Source organism: Ochotona curzoniae, unplaced genomic scaffold (genome assembly GCF_017591425.1).
Source record: "Ochotona curzoniae isolate NIBS_2020 unplaced genomic scaffold, NIBS_Ocur_1.0 contig_291, whole genome shotgun sequence".
In the NCBI taxonomy this organism is placed as follows: Eukaryota; Metazoa; Chordata; class Mammalia; order Lagomorpha; family Ochotonidae; genus Ochotona; species Ochotona curzoniae.
Genome location: NW_024465649.1, coordinates 17,211,138 through 17,234,188, shown reverse-complemented (window position 1 = coordinate 17,234,188; position 23,051 = coordinate 17,211,138). Strand labels below are relative to the sequence as shown.

At 44.3% G+C, this 23,051-nt stretch overlaps 1 protein-coding gene across 1 annotated transcript in view; it reads right to left on the bottom strand.

The window, feature by feature from the left end:
- The window catches only part of LOC121155322 (selection and upkeep of intraepithelial T-cells protein 8-like), a 46,969-nt gene that overhangs the window by 23,528 nt on the left and 390 nt on the right, over positions 1-23,051 (bottom strand). The gene's annotated exons all lie outside the window — the stretch shown is intronic.

The window sequence follows — 23,051 nt, the reverse complement described above, 5'->3', positions numbered from 1 at the left end:
GTAAAAACTAAAATTGAAATGTCAATGAAGTAGTCACAGGATGTGGTTAAGAACTTGCATTTTTCTTTTTAACATATTGGTTACTTGATACCATGTGAATTAATTCCATAATGTTGTAAATTGTTGTTGATGTTATGTTGTGGCTTTAACTTGATTGGGATGATATTCTGCCAGTTCTGCCTTCAGACCAGAGATGGTCTCCCCAAGAAACTGTTGAATTTATGTGGACAATAAGATGCTGGACTCTATGCTTGGTATACTCTTGGAATGAAAGAATCTTGACTGAATGTGAACTGTAATACAGCAACAAGGTGGAGAAATCCACCATGGGGGGGAAGGTGTGGGGAGGGGTTAAGGGATTCCTAGAGCCTATGAAACTGTATCACAGAATGCAATGTAATTAATAAAAAAATATATGTAAAAAGAAAAAGGCATTCATGTATCAGTATTGCTGCAAATATATTTTTGTAAAACTTTGTTACCATCTTTGTCAACTCAATGCTTAAGAATGCTATGCTATTATATTTTTAATGATCTATGTATAATGGTCATTTGTCCTTTCTGTTACTATTGAATGTTATTTTTATTCCCATTAAATTAGGGTCTTTTTGCAATTTATTTATTAACATTTTTACTTTGTGAAGCATTAAGCCTTTTAATGGTAATTTAATGTAAAATTAAAACATGTTTTTAAAAAAATGGAAGCAACAAAGTAAAATGGAGGGTGGGAAGGATTGAAGGAGAGCTAGGGATGGAGGAAGGGGCCCAACAGGAAACCATCATACTAAGGGAAATGAGTCAATCCCAAAAGGCCAGATACCACATGTTTGCCTTAATTTAAGTTGAAATGCTGTCAATTTGTAAAAGGGTACCAGTGAACTGTAGTATTACATTGTTAACTAACCCCATAATGTTGGAAAGTGTTGTTGATGTTATGTTATGGCATTTAACTGGTTGAAATGATAATCTGCCAGCTATGTCTCCAGACCAGAGCTAGTCTCCTCAAGAAACTGTTGAATTCAGCTGGGCAACAAGATACTGGACTCTATGCAAGGCACATGCTTGCATTGAAAGAAATAAAACTAGATTTGATCTGTAATACTGCAATAAGGTGGAGCAATCCATCATGGGGGGAGGGCAAGAGGTAGGGAAAGGGGTACATCAGAGCCTATGAAACGTTGTTATAAAATTAAATGCAAGAAAAAAATACATATCTCTGATAATTACAAATAAATGATGTTTTTGCCACTCCTATTTTTCCAATCTGTTGGACGACTTTAGCTGCCTGGCCACCACACCGGGCCCATCATTTTCTTACAATATGTCATTTTTCACTTTGCCTTTTGGTTAATGTTTCCTTACAGTGAATCAATATTATTGTTTGAGATATTTTTTGAAATTGCATTTCAAAGGAGGTTCCAAGATTTGAAATTGGGATTTTTTTTATAGTTTAAATTTGAATGTTTCACATTTTAGAACAAAATAAGTTGATTTAGATCTGATACTTTAGAAAATAAAGCTTTAGGTATTCTAGAAATCACACTTCCTTAAGATAATCAAGAATAGAAAGTCTGTTATCATTTATACATAGTAAAAAAATAATGTCTACAATAAATTGCATTGCATATACCAAGTCATTAAGCAAAATTTTAATAATGCAATTGCATGTTATTATTAAGGAGAGTCAATATTGTACCAACATAATATTTTAATCAGTAGAAGAAGCAAAAGCACCTTAAATGATAATCTCATTTGTGCCTATGGGGTAGTCAATAAAAGAGCAGCTCTTCAGCTCAAACATTTATTCAGCTTTCTGATCCTGATTGTCCAGTTAAGGAACTTGCATCGTTAATTCAACTCAACTGATTGATAAACTTTTGAAATGTAAAGCTGATAATCAACAACAGTAGATTCCATTCCTGCATTTATTAAAACTACAATGTCAAAATATGCCAATATTTTCAAAGGATTGTTAGAAGAACCTGAGATCAGATTTCTTTGTAAACATTTTCTCTAATGTATTTTCTTATTGTTTGGCTCCTCAATTCATTTGGGACAAAAGAAACGATTGAGCTATTCTGTAGATTGATAAAATTGCCAGAAGTGAATCTGCTCTATTAATTCTCCACTCAATAGATTGCTTTTGGTATTCAGATACTGTTACCTCTCCTTGGTAAAAACTGTGCTGATAATAATGAAGCATTGAAGATCAACTTTTAGGGCAAATATTTGGCACAGCTATTAAGAAGCCCATTGGAAGGCTCACATCGGAATGTATGGATAAGAGTCCAGACTCTGCTTCCAATTCTGATTTCCTGCCGATGTGCACACTGGGATGCAGTGGTGATGCTCAAGTCATTGGGTTCCTGCTACTCATGTAGCAGACTTCTCTCTCCTGGATTCAACTTGGCCCAAACTCTTCCTATTACGAGCATTTGGGCATGAACCAGTGGATAGATGATCTCTGTGTGAATATCTGTGTCTGTCTCTTTGTATAACTTTCACATAAAAACAAAGAATAAATTAAAAAGGTTTTAAAATTCTAAAAAAAAAACATATTTACTTTGTGAAATATTAAGCCTCTTTATGGTAATTTAATATAAAATTAAAATATGTTTTTCCAAAAAATGGAAGCAACAAAGTAAAATGGAAGGTGGGAAGGATAGAAGGAGAGTGAGGGATGGAAGAATAGAATATTTTAAAATTTTTGGAATTATATCTACAAATCACACTAAATCTGTTTAATGCTAAATAAAATTAAAATTTAAGACTATTAAAGCATATTTTTAAAAATTGTGACTTTTGTAAAATGTGAATTAGATCATCATAAGATTAGTTTAAAATTAATAATAAATCAAAGCCTTTTTCATACTTAAAAGAGAGAATTTATCAGCAGACTTTCAATTTCTGTAATTTCTAGAAATTTCTTTTTGAAAAAGGTAAATTCATATCAGATGCAAACATGGGCAGGCAAAATAAAATTGAATCTATTCCAAATCGTAAATCCAGAAGACCATAGTGTAGGCACTGCGATACAGCAGATTTACTGGAGATAGAGAGGCCCTTTTTCCTATCAGATTATCAGGGATCTCTCTCTCTCTCACTTCTTTTTTTTTTTAACTTTATTTTTGTCATATTTTTGACAACCTTTACGTAGTTAATTAGGGTAAAAAGGCTCAAGGGCTATAGGAAAGTGGGTAAGACTATTATTTCCATATTGTTTTCTTCATGTATCTGAGGTAAAAGGGGGACGTTAAGGAGAAGCGCCACCCAGTTTCCCACTCACCACAGGTCCCAGATGTGGAGCATGCTCTGAGATCCCTGCTCAAGTGGTTTTGATAGTTCACCAGTAATGAGTCACTGCCAATCTTGCCACTCCAAGCACGATGTAGTCACTGAAGAATTCACTAATTGACATAGTCCATCATAGAGTCTCCATTTGTCCAGTATTTTGCTGCCAACATATAGCTGAGGTGGTTGATTAACTTGTTCTGTCTTCTATCTTTTCCTGGTTATGGTTCTGAGTCTGGCATTTCAATTGGAGAGATCCCCAAATAAACTTTGTCTGGGGTGCTCCCAGACCAGATTCTTGTAGCATAGGGCCTGGCACCATCCATCACCCTGATCAGCTGGTGGTTGCAATTGCTAGGTTTGTTCTGTTTTCAGCTCCAACTTCCACTGGAACCAATGGGTGTTGCAGTCCATCCTGCTTCTGCCCAGCACATACTTGGCCCTCATATAAACAAGTGGAAGCTACAGCCTAGTCAGAGTGACCCACAATAACTGCCAACAGGCTTGCCCCCTACCCTGGTTTGCCAGTATGTGTAGCAGACTAGTCCAGTCTGTCCCACATCCTATTTGGCTCTCATACAAGTCGATGGGTATTGAAGCTTAGTTCCATCTACCAGCTCAACTATCCAGCCCTCACGGATGCTATTGAGTGCCTCTCTGTTTAGCCACCCCAGTCCCTGTCCTAGTTTTTGTACCCTCCCATCGGAGTGGTAACCCAAGAGGAAGGTGCCCACTATTTCCCTCCCAGGTCTCTCTCACTCCTGGATTTTGCACTTTCCAGTTGGTTCTGTGGTTTGACTTGACAGAATTAGCCCCCAGTGACAGCTTCTTCCAGCTGATGCTGCAGCTAAGCCCCAACAACCCTCACCAACTCTAATTTTGTTTGCACCGACAGGATCAACCAGCCCAGCCTGGCTTTTCCCTGATCTAGGCCACATGAGGCACACAGGTATTGTAGCTCTGCTTCGTCTGGTCTGCCCCCATCCCAGCTCACACTCTCCAGTAGGACTGGCTGTCCAGCAAGGGAACCACTCCTTATTCCCCTTGCCAGATCTGCCCCATCCTTTCTGGTTCTCACGTGTGCTGGTTGGTGCTGCCCTCACATCCAGTACAGGCAATCTCACCTTGACATTCCATAATGTGCACTGCCTTTTGTCACTACCAAACCTGGCCCAACCCACACTCTGGTCTGTTGTTCAGATTTGCCAGTGGATGACGTGAGCTGATTCAGCCTGGTCTGCCCCCGACCCATGCCAAATGTATGCCAGTGGGAAATTGTCCATTTCACATGTGCTGCTTCCTATCATGCTTCTTGCGCTTACCTGCAGGGTCTGTGTCCTGCCAGAGGAGTTGCCCAGGCTTCTCCATCAGAACTCCTCCCAATGCCAAACTTTGTGCATACCAGGGGGTTCATTGGCCAGCCCTACTCAATTCACCTCCTGTCCTAGCAGAAACAGTGACTTTTCCTGCCTGGCCTTCAATTCAAACTGGTTATAGTTGGATGTTTCAGCCAGCCATGGCTCATCTGCACCCACATACAGCTCACACATGGCTAGGTAGTGTGGGGGGCCATGCAGTTGGGTTGGATGGCATGAGTGTGTGATGAGCACTGCTCCTCAGTTAGCAAGGCTGCAAGGAGTTTCTGGCTGCATGGCCCGGCAGAATGTCTCTGGTCACCTTGTTGCTGCCTCACCCCTTTGTATGGAACTCAATCTGCTCTGTGATGTTTCATAGAATTCTTCTGAGGGTGTTGTTGTTGTTTTTCTGCTAATGTGAAGTGATTCCTGTAACTGATATGACACCTCAAATTGATCAATCATGTTATGATAAAAACAGCTTTAGTAACGTAAGGCTATGACATATAACTAAAAGTATACTATAGTACAATTGAGCCCAGTATGTTTACAAACATCATGTTATGTGCCCACTTTTGTCCTGAAATTTGCCCTAGTATAAGTAATGTTTTCCTTAAGAAATGGCTTGATAATATACTGGAATAGATGGCGATCATGGAGGCATAAGGAGTTTGTTCACCATACACCTCGAACTGTTACAACACATAATATGATGCATTTTAGTTTCTTACCACAAGAAAGCAAAAATATGTGGGACATCTTCTAAAAGGAAACTAAAGAAAACCCTTTCAAAATGGCTTAAAATCTCAATCTTATACTGGCACTTATACTTACGGAAAGAAAACAGTTTATTAAAAATTTCTATCTTATATTGGCTTTTATATTTAGGGAAAGAAAATAGTTTATATAGATGAAAGGAAGTTTCTTGTAAAGGCCCTCTGTTTGTAGATTAGCTGAATTGCCGTGATCCCTTTCACTGCCTTTTAACAAAAGAATAAAAAACAATTGGATCAGCACTAGGTGAAGGTGACTGTAATTAATGCATGATTTGATTAAGATTTAGCAAAGAATCTATGTTATATGCTTTTATTAAATCTTTTCATTTATGATCTTTTAATTCTGTATTCTTAAAATTTTAATCAATATTAGTTTGTGCTTAGTAAAAATTGATTTTGAGTATAAGTAAACTATTTGTCACTATGTAACTGCATGAGCTGTCAACTGTGGAGTTCCTGGCTCAGCCAGGTGATTGCAGGTTTTAATGAGTAATGGTTTTTTAAGAATGTTTTCTTTGAAATAGAAAAATATTTTTTAGGATTGCATCTTGCATTTTCATAACCATGATGTAATGAAAAATGAAACAATTGGATGTTGTGCAAAAACATGTGATATAAATAAAGAAGGCAACTTTTCTGAGTTGTCCATTATGAGCATCATGCCATAGTGGTCCGTGTCTTATCTCTTCCTATTAGCTTGCCGATCCACACATCCTTTGCAAGCTCTCAGTCAGCTGGAGCTGGTCTCTGGCACAGTAGGGGTTTGAGACCTTGTCCAGTCCATCGCACATCTATTGCGGTCCTCCAGGACACCAGACGGTATTGATGTCTGGCCCGGTTCAGTGCATCCAATCCCAGTTCACACTTGTGCCAAGGGAGGCTATAATGATTTCCTGATCAGAATGTAGCCCCCATTCCAGGTCACATGCCCGTTGGTGAGAATCTCAGCCCAGCTAAGGATGTCCCCTTAGCTCAGAGATAACATACATTCTTGTAACTTTGGGAACTATCCAGGGATGTCTCCTTTCATCCATGCTGGTCAACAGCACACTGGATGTTCTGGTTAGTGCAATACAATAAGAAAAAGGAAACAAGAGGTACATAGATTAGAAAGGGAGAACTAAAACTGCCCCTTTCATAAACTGCTACTGTGCATGGAACCCCAAAGGAAACACACAAGAAATCTCGTGGACTCAGTAAGCAGTTACAGCAAGGTTGTAGCATGCCAGAGTCAGCTGGCTTTAGTTCTGTCTTGGGGATTTCTTGTGCATATAATGATCCAAATGTTTTTTTTAAAAGTTACTTTTAAGTTTTTTAAATTTACATTTTAAAGTTGCTATCAGCAGCCACAAATACTTACATTCTTGCTTGGACTTGATAAATATATTCTGATGATTCACATGAGATCAAGAAGTTTTCATGTACTTGTTACTATTTATAATTGGACAAAATCCAAGGAATTGATAAAAAAAAATTTAAATGAAAGAACTTATTTTAAGACATATACATAGTTGTAGTCCCAGTTGCTAAAACTTTACTGGAAAATGTTGACATAGTACCATCTAGTTCTGTGTGTGCCAAAAATGGCACATTCTCCCTTATACATATGCCTTCTATTTGAGAGCATTGTGGCATTGTAGTCTAAACTTCCACCTGCAGCACCAGCTTCAGATATAAGCTTTGGTTTATGTTCCAGCTGCATCACTTCCAATCCAGCTTCCTGTTTATGGCATGGAAAGGCAGCAGAGGATGGCTCAAATCCTTAGGACCCAAAGCATACATACGAAATCCAGCTCCTGGCTTCAGATTGACCCAACTCCAGCTGTTGCAGCCATTTGGTGTGTGAAACAGCAAATGGAAGCTCTCTTTCTCCCTCTCTCTCTCTCTCTCTCTACTCTTTGTCTCTCTCTACTCTCTCAAAAAAAAGCAAAAAACAAGCTTTTTAAAAAAAATTGAAAGAAGAAATGTGTATCAGTTTAGTTGGAAATACAATATTTTATCAAATTTAATTTTAAAATCTTTGCCAAACAAATTGATAGGGATTATAGATATGATAACTTTAGTTATTTTGTAACTGTGTCAAAGTTTATATGAGTAAAATTGAAACTCTGCATTTGACTATTGTTCATGTAGTTTGTTCATTTTGCTTATGCAGTGTAGTCTTAAGTTTTTTTACAGAATTCTTTAATCTTATTTTCATTATTTTCTATGCTACAGATTTGTGGGTATAGGGATGTCGCCTTCTTCCTTCCAATTTTCTCCTTCAGCCATTTCCCCCCTACCTTATGGTAGTACAGTCCTTTGGTGACAGGTACAAGTTTATATCTCGTAGAGCCATTGTTGTCTCAGAGACACTATTATGGCATTCTTGGTAAAGAGACTACCTACAATGTCGACATCTCATACGGACATTAGTTCATGTGTCTGCTGCTCTATTTCTAATCCAGCTCCCTGCTAATGTCCTGGAAAAAGCAGTGGCAGACAGACCAAATACTGGGGGTCCAGCCACCTCCATGGGACACCTGCACCTCTGTGGGCCACCTCCATGGGCCACCTCCATGGGACACCACCTCCTGGTGTCTGATACCAGCTGGCCCAACCCTGGTTGGTGTGGACATTTGGGGAGTGGACTAGCAGGTAGAAGGCCTCACTTTCTGTGTCTCCCACTTCTCTCTACAACTCTAACTTTCAAATAAATGAGCAAAACCTTAAAAATGTTATTACCTCAAAATTTATAAATAAATTAGTAAGAAAAGGTGTTTAGTGTGCAAGGGGCGGGGATGGCTATATGAATTTAGTGTGTGATAACCAGCAGCAGAGCGTGTTAAAACACAAACCCTGAGCCATAAGCCAGTTTCTCATTCTGAGCCTGGGCGGATTCAAGAAGTTGCATTTCTGAACAGTTCCCAGACCGGTGCGCACAGCCCTGACATGTGTTTGGGACAACTGATAGACACTGTGACTCATTCCCTGATGTCAAACTACACTAATATATTACAAATATTTTCCATTGTTTTCCTCAAAACTTATTTTGTCAGATTTATGGATTTTTGAAGCCATTTTGTTCCATAACTAACTTTGGAATTTTCATATCTTCATGAGGTTCAAAAGCACCATTGAGAAAACAAAACTAAATAGCGAAAGAAAACAAAAGAGAACTGAATAGTGCTCTTAACATATGAACACATTTTTAAAGCATTCTACCTGAAATTGAGCAGTGTAGCTGAGAGTGTGGATTTATTTCTGGGGTTTCTGCTCAGTGTCACTGATCTGCACACCTGTTGACAGCCAGCAGCTTGCTGTGTGCTGCATGGTGACCATGGCCTGTGCAGTGCCTTGACATCTGCCACCGTGATGTCTCTGCCTGCATTTTGACTCTTCTACATGGCTTTGGCTCTTCAGGGTCTTCTTGTCTGTCTGTATGAATTCTAAGAATTTTTATAAGTTATTTGAAGAGTGTCGATATTTTGATGGGAATTGGATTGAGTTTCTAAATCGCTTTGTGTATTTGGATAATAGAATTCTACCAATCCATTAGTATGAGAATTCCTTTCAGCTTCGTTTTCTTCATTAATGTTTTACAAATTCACTGCTGAAGGCTTTCATTTCCTTGGTTAAATTTATTCCACAGCATTTAATTATTTTTGTTGCTAGTGTAAAAGGGATTGTCTTTTAAAGGTCTTCCTCATTAAGATTAATGTTGGTGTATAAAAAACGTTGCAGGATTTATTTGTTTGAGATTTATTCACATATTTATTTGAAAGATAGAGGTCCAAGCGAGGACAGAGAAACGACTGTCCATGTGCTGGCTCTCCCGGAAAGGACTGGGCCCGCCTGAAGCCAGCAGTGCTATCCAGGCCTCCAACACAGGTAGCAGTGATCAGGCTCACGAACAGAACGCTAGATCAGTAACAGCACTCCAACGTGGGACCAGGTAGGACAAGCAATGGCCCAACTGTACAATGCCCCTACAGTTTTGCATAACTCACTTATGTGGTCGAAATGTCTCTTAGAGGAATCTTTTCTCCCACTTTCATATACTGCAGAATACACCTGTTATCTATGAGTAAATGAGTTTCAGACTAGCAAGTCCAGGAATTGCCCATTCCAGCACAACCTTCATTGGAAGTCTTGCATGGTCAGATATTCATCTCCAACACCTCTTGCAAAGAACATGTGGAATGCAACTGAGAGTGCAGCTCCCTGTGGGCTGCATGACTCTTGGGTGTGGAATCTGTGTGTGTCTGCATTAGAGATAGAAGGGAGCATTCTGCCACAGTAGTCCCACAAACACTTTCATTACACTATGTAATGGCCATAAAATTGAGATCTCGTCCTTTGAGTATCCACCTGAGACAACTAGTTGAATCTTACAGGCCATCCCCACCCTGTAACTTAAACACATAGCCAATAAATAAATGCAGGTTGCTCAGGTTCTTAACTAGATGGCAACTAGTGTGAAATGAAGGCACTTCATATCTAAACGGTAACTTTTATAAGTCAGAGGTGGGGGTGTAGATAGAGGTGGGGTGTAGAGAGAGTTAGGGGTGTTGATAGAGTTGTGGATATAGACAGAGGTGTGGGTGTAGACAGTCTGGCAAGGCCACCACAGTTAGGATGAAGCATTGACCTGAACACAGGGGAGGCAGCCTGTTCCCACACAGCAGCCTTACTTACTAAACTTTTCCATGCTAAAGGCAATTAAGAACATATTTCCTCTGTGGGTGTCTGCCCCTTAGATGACAGAGGTATCAGTGATACACAAATTCAACTCATACTCTAAAATGTGCATTGTGAGAGCAAGGGCAGGAGTGAGTGAAGAGGCAGGGAGAGGCCCAGAATGTTAAAGTAGTGAAGATTTTGTGCCCAGAAGCAAACCTCAGCAGCTGGAACAACAGCCTCCAAGTCAGCACTCGCCCCTCCTCCTCTCCATCAGACCCAGTAGTGTTATGTTTCAAATCATTTCTAGTGATCTCTGGCTGTAAATAGTTTATACTGAATATCCATACACATCAATGAGTGGATCTGGGTCTCTGTTCCTTTAGGAGAGGGTAGTTCCTATAGGTCTGAATTACTGGGCAGGTGATTCAAAGCTTTTCATATACTCTATCCAATTAACTTCCAGAAATGAATCCAGACATTTGCATTCCCACTACCACTGAATCACCACAAGGTACTGCAGAATGAGAAAGAATAACTCTTGATTATGTTAAGCCAAGGAGACAGGTGCAGTGTTCAGAGTCCACAGCACTCTTCTAAAGTCACAGGACTAGAAAAGGTGCAGTATGAAATGAGACACCGCCTTTATAGTCATCATTCTGGGCTGAAGCCATTGAGAAATAACAGGTGGATAATAAGTCCTTCTGACCTCACCTTTTGTTCTTAGAATGAGCCACACAGCTTCCCATGAACTGGGCACCCACACTTCACCGTGAAATGAAGAACACTCTAATCACCAGGGGCTTGGACCTGATGCCAGAATGGATGGTTACAAATAAGTGTACAGAAATAGTCTATATCTGCCTCTAGTTTCACACCCACCGAGTCACTTCACTACAATTTACTGCCCCCAGTTCAAATTCCTGAGTTATTTCTTCATAGATGTTTCATCTGCTTCATCCAAAAGGTATAAAAGCTCTCTTCTCTGATCATTTATCTGGATCTTGCTTTCTTGTGAAGGTTTCCACGTAAGTGTCAAAGTTTGGTCAAACTTGCATGATGGCCTCCTGTGCATCCATGTCATCTTCGTGCTTGGGACCAACTAGGACTGGCTGGAGGTGAAGTCTTCGCTAACCAGCACAGGTGTGGGACTGATCTGGGAAGCATCCTGCTTCAAAAACTGCTAAATCTTGGCTCTTTGGTAGCTCTGCCCTGGAGATGCTCCCTGCTTATCTTTTCCTCATTCATATTAAAGTCCTGGAGCCTGCTGTGGCTGAATAGGTGGCTCCTCAGAAGAGCATGGGAAAATTCTCCCTCCTGATTTGCAATGCCTCCACTTCCCTGCCTGCTCCTCACTTTCCTGTCCACTCTGTGATGTTCGTCATTACCAAAGCCTTCCCAGTCATTGGTTAAGATCACAACTCAATCCACCCAGAAACCAAAAGAGAGGAGATAAGGAAAACACTGCATACTTTCCCATATACTAAATCATGGACAATGTGAGCGTGTGGCCCTCTAGAAACTTAGCTACTCTCTGAATAACAAGATATGTGTGTGGCGCTGTTCTGGGATAACCTAGTGAGCAGTCCTGGCCACCAACTGATCTCAGAAGCTTATAAGAATAGGAGTTGATGTGAAAACAAAGCAGAAGGATGGGTAAGCAGGGCACAGGGCACAGAGACCCCAGTGTGTGCAGAGCACCAGCATGGACGGATGAGCATGTCACTGCCAGGAAATGAAAGGCCACGGTGAGAGCCAAAACAAGGCAACAGGAGGTAGCTGAGAGACCCCTGGAGACCAGAAAAATGTGTTCCAATGTTTGAAAACCATGCCAACTGGGATGGGAATTCACTGAACTACTTGAAGAAGAGGACAAAGGTAGGGATTGACAAACCCAGACCTGCTTATGGGAAGGCCTCCCTAGAGCACCAACCTGGGGAATGGATTGGAGAAGGGTCTGTGGGCCACCGATGTCTACAGTCTCCAAGAACTGGTGAGAATATGGGCGTCTAAGAGCACAGGATATCGAGGTGGAGATTCAGAACTTGAGATATTCAGAGCATGTTATCATAGGGTTTGGGAAGCATCAGAGTTTGAGATAGTCACAGTACTGCTGAGGAGGTTTCAGAGCTATGTAAAATGTGCAGATTTTCAGAGAGAGTGTTTGGGACATTACGTGGAGCATTTGGAAAAAATATCATAAGGTTGAGAGAACAAGTCAGAAGGAATCAGAATTTTTTGGACACACACAGGAATCCGGAGAATATTCTGCATCTTGTTTTAAGGTCAAAATCCCAGGGAATCTCTCCTTTACCTACAGTTTTCCATATTTGGTGTATGTGGGAGGAAGTAAAGTAAGGACAGTCACCTGCTGAGTGCCCCTAGGAGCAGAGAGAGTAGGGTGGAAGCTGGGAAAGTGAGGACTCTTTCTCCCCCTCGTGGTCATGTTTTGTACTGCACATTCTGAAAAGGGCAGTTCTCTCTGGCCTCAGGTTCATGACTGTTTGAATAACCTGTTCAAAAGCGAAGTACTTGTCCTCATCTCACAACTGACAGTCACAACTGGTAACACTTCCTAGGGACCCCTGTAGTGAGCAGAGTTTTGCACACTTTATTTTCTGGAGAACCAAGCTAAGTCTCCTGAGAAAGTGTTCCTGGAGAAAGCCATTGCCTCAGTTCATTAGTTACAATGCTGAGATTCAACTCAGGCCTTTGCAAGCCCTTATTCCCCTGTTGCTTAGGCTAAGCCCTCTAGCTTTGCCTCCCTAAGGGAAGGGATCACTCTGCACCTCATTTTTCCCAGTTACAATCACAGGCTTGGGTACAAAGCTGGGAGTTTAGAGAATGCAGATAATTAAAAGCAATTGATTAACCGGTAACATCTTAAAATCAATTTCAGTGCCTAATTGAGCCAGTGGCTGGCTAGACAGCCCTCCTGGAACCTGGCAGATTGCCTTCCTTAGGCCTAGCAGGTTGCTGAGGCCCCTGGGAAGTAGTCCACCTCCATTCACTGCATGCTTCAAAACAGAATAAAGTCCAGGTGATGTGCCTGGCCTGGCCGAGTGGGCAGTGGGTCCCAGCCAGTGGTCAGAGCAGCAGGAGTGGACATGGGCGTACCCAAAGAGCGTGAAGAGAGCTGAGTTCAGAACTTCTGATTGAACTGGTAAAGGGAGCAGAAATCTTGCAGCCTCTGTTTTCTCACGCAAAAAGTAGGGAATCATAACTTGCCTTCCGTCAGAAGAGAAGTGAAACCTGATTTAAAACCTATTTTACAATGGTACCATACAATTATAGGAGAATCATGTCCTTCTCGTAAAATCTGGAATGCACCCAGGTTTTCCAACCCCACTTCCTCTTCCAGGCTGAACTATACCTAGTGACTTGGCATCAGGGCTGACAGCCACCTGTGCCTACAACCCACACACCACTGACACACGACATCCAGAAGGTTGCTTAGGGATTGGTCAGCTCCCTGCAGACCATGAGGGCCAGCAGAAGCTAGGTCTGTGTTTCTGAGTTCCTAGTGCCTACTCCACACACAGCAGGTGGCCACTGAATGTGTGCAGAGGGCATTGTGAGAAAGGAGCCTGACCACCAGCGTTTCAGAGAAGCCTAGCACAGGATGATGAAGAAAGAACCCTGACTTTGCACAACACAGTGTGGTGTGTCCGGGACCCATGGCACTCTCCAGCAGCCATCCTTCTCTTTATGGGTTAAACTTTTCAGATTCCTGCCCGGAACACTGCCCTCAGAACACTGAAATAATGACAGTGCTTACCATGCTCCCTTGCAGCTGGACAGGGACCACATTGTGAAATGCACAACAGCATGATATTGGTGAAAACATTCTTTTCGATATCTCAGACATGTGCACTGGGATAGAGAAGCCACAGCTAGTGTGAGCAGCCGTGTCAGGCTGTGAAATCCACCGGTAAAGGAGCAAAAGGAGCTGAGGAGCCTTTAAAAACTTTCAACCACTGAACCAATCCGTCCATTTCCAGACTTCACGGTGGAAAACAAATCCGTCTTGTTTAACTCACTCATCGTTTGTGTGTGTATTGCACTACCCTTCATCCAGGCTGCTATAGGTAGCTCTGGTAATTGACATGTGTTCAGAACTTTGTGAGGCACAGAGAACTCAGAAAAAGGAGGAAACTAACATATCACATATTCATTCATTCATTCATTCATTCATTCATTCATTCATTCATTATTCATGTGGTTGATGGCATAATGTGCACCAGGTCTCTGCCAGTTCCCTTTGCTCCCAGGGAAGGCCACAGGCTCCACAGAGTTTTGAACCCTTGTTGAGGAAGTAATGAAGCAGGGTGGAACAGACTGAGTGTGAGGCCTTTCCTGGCCTGCTTGGAGCCTCCATAGTGTCTGGAATGTGTCAGGCCCCAGTGGTTCGGCTGCTGCAGGGTGAGGGCAGGTGCACAGCCACCTTCCTGGCACACAGCGATGACGAGAGTGGCTGCCTATCAGGGCATGCCCAGTGCCAGGCCCAGTGGTTTGCGTGTCACCCACTCACCCCAAGATGCCCCCACAAGCACGTCTCTACATAAGTTCACACACACTAAACCCAAGGCCTAAGAATGTGCAAGGGAGCCACCAGGTCTCTCACCAGAATCGGGCGTGGATGGACTTTGCAGCCTGTCTCCAGCCCTACACCGCTTCTCGCGTGGCTCTTGAAACTCAGGGGGCAGTGCAGGCCTGCAGATCCTTCAGTAGCCCACAGCTAGGCACAGGGAGCTGTGCCATAGCCCCGGGTAGGGGGAGTTCTGCAGCGTGTGCACAGAGAAACCACGCGCAAGAGAGAGCCGGGAAGCTAAGAACCCAGCACCCTTTGTGAGGGTGGCAGAGACCAAACTCCTGCAAACACAGGGAGAGAAAACGTTAAAAGACTCCACAGGAACCCTCTGAGAACATAGTGCAGGGATGAGAGGGCAAATCTCAGGTTCTAGCTCAGCTCCACCTCCCCAGCCAAGCAAGGGCGGCGCCCTGCAGCCAGGACTGTCCAGTCACCAAGCTGCAGGGTCCTAAGGGCCAGTGGCCAGGTCAGCAGGGGCCTCTGCATTTCCAGCTGGGTGCTGACCAGGCCTGGGCCCAGGGTGTCCAGCTCCTTTCCAGAGTGCTGGGAGAAGGCACCCATTAAATAGTACTCAATCTCTGGTCCTCAGCCAAAGTCGAGACAGAAAGAATCCCGTACAAACACCAGATCAATATATATTCTCTTGTTTAGTCTCCCGAAATCTGTGAATAGATACCACTATCTCCTCTTCAGATGCAACACCCTGAGCTCGCTCGTGCTCAGTGGAGCACGCTTGAACTGCAAAGCTGGGACCTGCAGTCCTCCACTGAGCTGCCCCGCCAGTCCCCCTGCCAACCACACAGAATCCCAGAATCCTGCTGGAAGCTGGGAAAACAGCCAGGCGTCCCAGGGGTGCTGCAGGTGGCAGTCAGTAAACATTTCCTTTCACTTTCATTGCATCCTCGCATCAACCTGTGAGGAAGCTGTCATGTTCACTTAGAGGGTGTTAGAGCTCTCCATGGCTTTGCTGCACAGCCTGGCACGGTGCGTGAAGGCGCCTGCCTGAGTGTGGGCAGGCCTGCCTGGGGTTGGTGTGCTCCTTCCTGCTCCCCAATGCCTCCCTACACAAACAGACCATGGCATGTACACGTGTGAGTGTGTGTGTGCATGTGTGTGCAGAGTGTGTATGTGTGATGTTATCAGTCATGCCTAAACATGTTGGGTTTCTGTCACCAGCCTGCCTCTCTCCCTGCCTTGCTGTATGTGTGTGTACACACATGTGTTACCTTTTTTAGCTTTATTGTTGAATAGCTGACAAGTAAACATGTATATGCATAAGATGTGTTCATATGATGATTGCATAACGAGGACCACAACGAATGTAATTAACACAGGTCTGATAAGGTCACCGTTGTGGGTGTGCTAAGAACACACATGATTAGCAGTCTCCGTAAATGTCACGCCTACCACACAATGTTGCAGACCGCCGCGGGTATCCTCCCCATCCTGAGAAACCTGTTTGTCCAGGAGTGGGGAGGGGGGAGCTGGGCTGCCAGCAGCTGGGGCACAGGCACCTGTCTTTGACTGTGACCTTCCTTGCATCTGACCCTCGTGACCTGGGGACTCTGAGCTCAGAGCGGATCCTCCTTTCTGCATGACCAGGCTCCCAATCAGGAAGTAAGGACAGAGGCTGTCCCTCAGAGCCTGAGGCCTGGCAGGCTGCCCTAAGATCCCAGTGCCTCTTCAGCCACCTCAGCCCCAGGTGGAACCAGGAGTCACCCACAGTGTTGACTGAGCTGCCAGAGGCCAGGCCAGAGCCCCCTGCATCTGGAGAGCTGCTGTTGGGTCCAGAGGTGGAGGTGCCAGGCTGAAGAGATTTGACTCGGGCCAGACTTGAAGGTAGGGTTGGCCCATCTGCCAGGAATAAGCTTTCACTCCTTCACTACAATATGTAAGTCTGTTCCCTCTTCCTACCTCTCCTCCTTCCCTGGTGTCTGTATTCATCTTTCTCAATCCTACTCTCCTACATGATCATCTTTGCTCTTGGAATCAAGCAGCCAGCCTGTGCACATGAGGTGTCTGCTTCCCCAGGTGATGGGAACGTGATGTGGGAATACGGGAACAGAACAGCTGCCAGACACCTAGAGGCTGGGTAAGGGCCACGGGAAGAAACAGCCGGGCTCATCCAGGTGTGCATTGCCCTTTATAGAGCACAATCCCGGCTCTGTTCCAGCCCCATGCGGGGAACAGGCGCCCTGCCTACACAGTGCTGGGGCTCCATGGTGTTGGATTCTTGGGGAATGGTGACCCGTGCATTTGTGCAGGAGCCTGAGACCAAGCCTGGCATGAGGAGCTGAGTGAGTGACCAGCAGGAGTTCCATGAAATTGGATGTGAATGGAGCTGAGCAAGAGCATACGAGAAATCTCTCCTGGCCCCTCAGACTAATGGTTGGGGCAGGGCCATGGCAGCCAGGAGGATGGGCTGAGTGCATGCTGGGGAGGGAAGGGTGGGGCTAGCAGTGTCCACAACTGGGTTCTTGTACCTCCCAACTCAGTCACCTCTGTGTCCTGCTCAGAACTTCCACAGCAGAGGGCAGCACAGAGTCAGATCTTCCCCCACCTCCTTCAAGGTTCTCTCCCCAGACACAGGACCAGGAGGGAAGGAACAGTGGTCAGCAACACTTTGGGAGCTGAGTAAGTTCAGAATAAAAGCCCATAGGAGCCACAGTTACTGCCCACAATCCTCATTTCCTCCCCCCAAAATAGGACTAATATGGCCAACTCACAGGATAACTGTAACAGCTCAAAGCATTTGTGATGTGACCTGCCCAATGCTTCTGGAACATTCTGTGTAACCGTAGTCTCCTTTCAGCCCACTGTTCTGGAAGAGAAAGGTGTCAGCAAGGTTGACTGAGAGTGTTTTTTCTGGAAGAGCTTGTAACCACAGGGACCTGGAAGCTGCCCAGGGTTGTTCCTGGGGCCAGGAGTGCCCTAGGAGACAGAGCAGCCCTGGGCAACAGTAGCAAAGGGGCTTTGTTTTCATATGAAAAGGCTATGGGGATGAAAACGTCCACTGAGCTGGAAGTTCACACTCAAACTGTAATTCTAGCCTCCTACTTGTCAATCAAAACCCTCCTTTCCCCAGGATGCACCTGCTTCCTCCTGGAGTAACAGAGGGTGTTGTAAAAATTAAGCTCCGGGTGGAACTTGTGGAGATGTCACCAGCTACCCAGGTGGCTTCCAGCTGTGGAGGGAGTACCCTCTACCCCATAGCTCACTCACTCCGTCCCTACAGCCGAAAGTGCTACTGCACTGGTACAATGTCACTCCTCCTTCTCTAACATCCACACTTCCTTCAGACAATCTTCTGGCCCTCTGCCCATTGGCAAGTATTTCTCCTTTTAGGGTAACCCATGGTTTTGTGTGTGTGTGTGTGTGTGTGTGTGTGTGTGTGTGTGTGTGTGTGTTGTATTCACTTTCCTGCCTTTTAAATACATTTTGTTAACACCTTGTGCAAGACAAGAACCTGGGCAAGAAAACCAAACCAATGTTGCCCGTCAAACAGTCTTGATGTGGATCTTGGGTTTCAGCACTGTCCTGGTGGTGGAGGCTTGTGGCATGGGTCTGGGGCTCCAGGGACTGTCCCAGTGACAGATGTTTGTGCTTCATGGCGTGGTTCTGGGGCTCCAGGGACTGTCCCAGTGACAGATGTTGTGCTCGTGGCTTGGATCTGGGGCTCTAGGGACTGTCCCAGTGACAGATGTTGTATTTGTGGCATGGGTCTGGGGCTCCAGGGACTGTCCCAGTGACAGATGTTGTACTTGTGGCATGGGTCTGAGGCTCTGGGACTGTTCAGGTGGGGGATGTTTATACTGAGAATCGTACCATTAAGGTTTCATTCACGTAGCCAAAGCCTTCCCACGGTGCCCTTGCCAGTGCCAATGATGGGACCTGTGGGCAGGAGACTGAAATGACCCACAGCTGGTTTTCACTCAGAGCCCCATGCAGTGAATGAGTACTCGCAGACACATGCACCTGAGGAGCAAGGCCACCCAGAGGCGGGACAGGGTCTCACCTGGGGAGGAAGCTTAGCAGTTGTGCAAGCATCGAGCTCAATAAGACCAGCTAGGACCCCCTGAGGTCCTCACCCCCTCAGCTAAGGGTCCGGCCTTATCTGAACCACAGTTCCAATTGCCTCATTCTTGTCAGTCTCCAACTCCCTCTATAGGGGGCTTGGATGCACAGGTTTACCAAGTCCCTGTCTTTGAGGGGCTCAAATGGAAGGCAGCCCTGTGGCAAGTTAACCATCCCATTTGGAGATAAACAAGGATTCCACTGAGGTACTGGATGTTCCCAGGCTGGATTCCAGATGACTTCCAAGAACCAGTCACAGAGGACACAGCACACACATGACCTGCAGGTGACAAGGGTGTGGACCTTCCTGGAATTACACATAGTGCAGTGGAGCAGAAAAGAGGTTCCAAGAGGGTCCCAGTCCAGCCTGAGAAGCACTAGGAAAGGAAGAGCTTTTCTGTGAGAAGCTGCTGAGGAGACAGCAGGGTGACCAGGGCAGCTGGTGGAGGGTCTGCCCATGGACAGCTTGAGCACGAGGAAGCTCTGTTCAGCTGGCTGAGGAATGCTGGCGGGGACAGGAGCAACGGGAAGGTAGGGAGGGATAGGGCAACACAATAGGATGAGGGGTAGGATACAGGAGAGGTAACAGAGCCAAGGTAAGCAGGCCTCTGGCTTCCAGAACATACCGTGAGGCTAAACGACCAAGCCTTTGATGTCAGTGTGGGAGCTGGTGTTCTACTCACTGTGAATTACAAGTGGAGTCAGCTGGACTCTGAGTTCAGAGTGATCCTAGACTCAATTTTCTTTTTACCATTTTCTTTTACTTGACACACAATTATTGTACACATTAGTAGGATGCCATGCAATATCAGTGTACATGAATACAATCTGTAATGATCAAGTGATGAATGGCACATCTGTCACCTCAAGGAGTTGTCTTTGCTTTGTGGTTAGGACACTCAGAATGCTCTTCCAGTTATTTGGTAAGTACACCCTACTGTGCTATAAAACACTGGAACTTACTCCTCTTTATCTAACTGTAATTTTGTAACTCATAGCCAGTATTTCCCTGTCCCTCACCTTTTTCAGATTCTCATAACCACGCTTCTACTCTATTTCTGTGATATGAGGATTTCTATTTTCCATGTACGAAGAAGGACACACAGGAATTTTTATTTTCTGTTCCTGATGAGTTCCGCTTAATGGGATGACTTGGTTCCATCCATTTTGTAGCAAATGGTAGGATGTTATTCCTTTATGGCCAAATACTGTTCCATTGTCCGCTGATGAACACATAAGTGGATTTCCTGTCTTGGCCATTGTGTCCCTTCATGACGTGACTGTTTCCTTTGCTGTGTAGAAGCTTTTCAGTTCTGTAGAGTTCCATTTGTCCATGTTTGCCTCTCTTGCCTCTGTTTCTGAGGTCTTATCAAAAACAAAAATCTTTTCCCAGACCAATGTTCTGAGGCACTTCCCTTTTATTTTCTTGTAGTAGTTTAATGGTTTCTGATCTTGCATTTAAAACTCTCATCCATTTTGCGTTTACTTTCATTTATCATGAAAAATAGTGGTCTGATTTCATTCTACATCCAAATACCCAATTTTCTCAGCATTTTTTTACTGAAACGATTTTTCTTTCCCCCAGTGTATATCCTTGGCACCTTGTCAAGAATAAGTTGGCTGTAAGAATGTGGATATTTCTGGGATCTCTATTCTGTTCCATTGGCCTATATGTCTATTTTTGCACTAGCACCAGGCTATTTTGGTTACTATTGCTTTGTAGTACATTTTGAAGTCAGGTGAAGTGATGCTCCCAGCTTTGTTCTCAGGACTGCTTTCGCTATTGAAAGGTTTTTTCAGTGAACTAGTTAGTTACAAAATCAACATAATATTTCTATACACCAATAGTAAACTATCTGAAACAGGAATCAAGACAGAAATTCAATGTATAACAGTTACCACAAAAATGCCTAGAAGAGAGCTCCATCCACTGATTCATTTTCCAAATTCCCCCCAGAAGCCTAACCTAGGCTAGGCCAAATCCAGGAGCCAGGAACTCGATCCAGGCCTCCCACGTGGGGAGCAGGAATTCAGAACTTCTTCCTCACTCCAATCTCAGAGTGAACGTAAGAAACTGGAATGCAGCTGAGAACCAGGGCTCAGAGCCAAGCACACTGGAGGGAAGGCAAACTTTGGCTTCTTCCTGTTGTGTTTATGTTTGCATTTTTTTGCTGTTTTTTTAGAATAACAATCCCAATGGTTTGAACAGTATGTAACTGTAATTTTGACTTATATTTTCCTAACAATTAAGCTTCTTTCATGGACCTTGACCTCTGTTTAACTGCCTTGGAGAATTATCTGTTAAGTTCTCTGCCCGTTTTCAATATGGTTGTTTGATTTATTGTATATACTCTGGATATCAACCTTTTATCGGGTACCTTCTAAACATGATTTTGGTGGGTTGCTTTTTCATCCTGCTGACAATGTCCTTTGATGTACAAAAGTTTTAAATTTTGATGAAATCCAATTTATCTAGTTTTCTCTTGTTTCTTGTGATTTTATGTTGTAGCCAAGAAATCACTGCCCAATCTTTTATGAACAGTGTCTCACGTGCTACACCAAACAGCAATCCCACAACTTCTCCTGTTTGCACATGGATGTCCAGGTTCCCCAGCAACAGTGCTTTTCAGCAATTGCTTTCCCTCCCCCTGACAGCTTCTCAGTGATTATTTCACAGGATATATGAGGTTTTATTCCTGGGCTCTTTATTTTATTCTACTGGTCGATGTGAATTTCTTTATACAATGTTTTGATTGTTATAACTTTATAGTAAGCTTCGAAATCAAGAAACAATAGACAACCAATTTTTTTGTTCTTATGTGTGCTGTATCTCGGGGCCTCATGGGAATCTGCCATTGTATTGGCCTCATACAATTTCAAGGTTTTATTCAAAGCTTTCCCACTCCATAAACCTTTTTCAAGTACCTCAGCTGGACTTGGTTGCTCCGTCCTCTGGGTTGCTCAGTTAAGAGGAAGGAAGGGGTCGCTAGACGTTGGTTTGCTTCTTGCTGAAGATCTGTGCCCTGAGCCCCATGAGTAATTACACATGCACTGTGTCTCAGTGTCTTGCCTCGGGACATCCCAGGGTGCATGAGCGGGTCTGCCTAGTGACATTGGCAGCATGGAAACACCTGTCACTTTTTGAAAAATTTTCTATAATTGGAACCTCACCTCTGAGTACCAAAACCTACCTAAAATGTTTAGCCATTCATGAGAAATGCCTTCTGGCTGGACTTCATAATCTGTGCCTCCTATATTAGAAGCTCAGAACAGCCACAGTCATCTGGCCTCACTGGCTCTGGGGCATCCACAAGTATGAATTCTTGGCTTCTCTTCCAGAATGCCCACGGTTGGGAGTGGGTCTACCCTGTCTGATACTTGTGCAATACTGTTGGGCCATCTTGGCAGGGTATTTGGTGATTGTTCTGCTTGTAATGCCATTCTCTGTACCATTAACTCATCAGCTATTATTCTTGATTTCCTTCCACAGTCCCTTCCTATCTCTCCTTCACTGTCAAGCTTCTGTTTCCATTGTTCTGTGGAGCACCAATAACAAAGACCTGAGTGAAGCAAATACAAACAGACCCCAAGCAGCACCCACAAGCTCCCTGATAAGCGTGAGCTGATTCGGGGGATAGCATGCCTGGCTGTTAGCCACACTTGAGGACTAGCCACTGTGAGTCCAACTCTGCTGGTGTAGTATTCAGTGAAAGGTGCAAGGGGTGGGGCCTACCCTCAAGCACCTATGAAGAAGTGGTAAGAGGACAGGATTTGTGGGCAAACTTTAGGGTCCTGGTGGGAAGACAAGGAGAAGGTACAGGAATCAGCCGTCATCTCCCCCACTGCAGTGCCCCAATTCTCTTCCTTTCTCTGGAAGATAGATTCACTCAGAGACCCTCAGTGCAGCGAACTCAGGCATTCCCTCTTTCCCCCTCTGGTCTCAGGATTTGCCAGCCTCACCCTCAACCACCCCAAGCAGGGCCAGCAGGCTGACTATCCAAAGCACCTGGTTCTTCTCATCTTCCTGACGTGGCTAACACAGCTTGTCCCCCCTAGCCCTCTTATTTATCTAGGAAATTCTTACTTCCCTTTAAATGTGTGTGAGGGGCACATCCTCCGTAGGGACGTCAATCAACCTTTCTGCTTCTCTGGGGTCTAAGCCTCATGGTTATGACAGCCTGATGAGCCCTGCCAGCCTGTCAGCACTGCACCCTCAGGCTCCATGTGGCCTGTGCCTCATCTTCAGGGTTAGGATGGCAGGACAGAAGCCAGCATCCTGTCTCTCATTTTCCTTTCTCCTAAAAG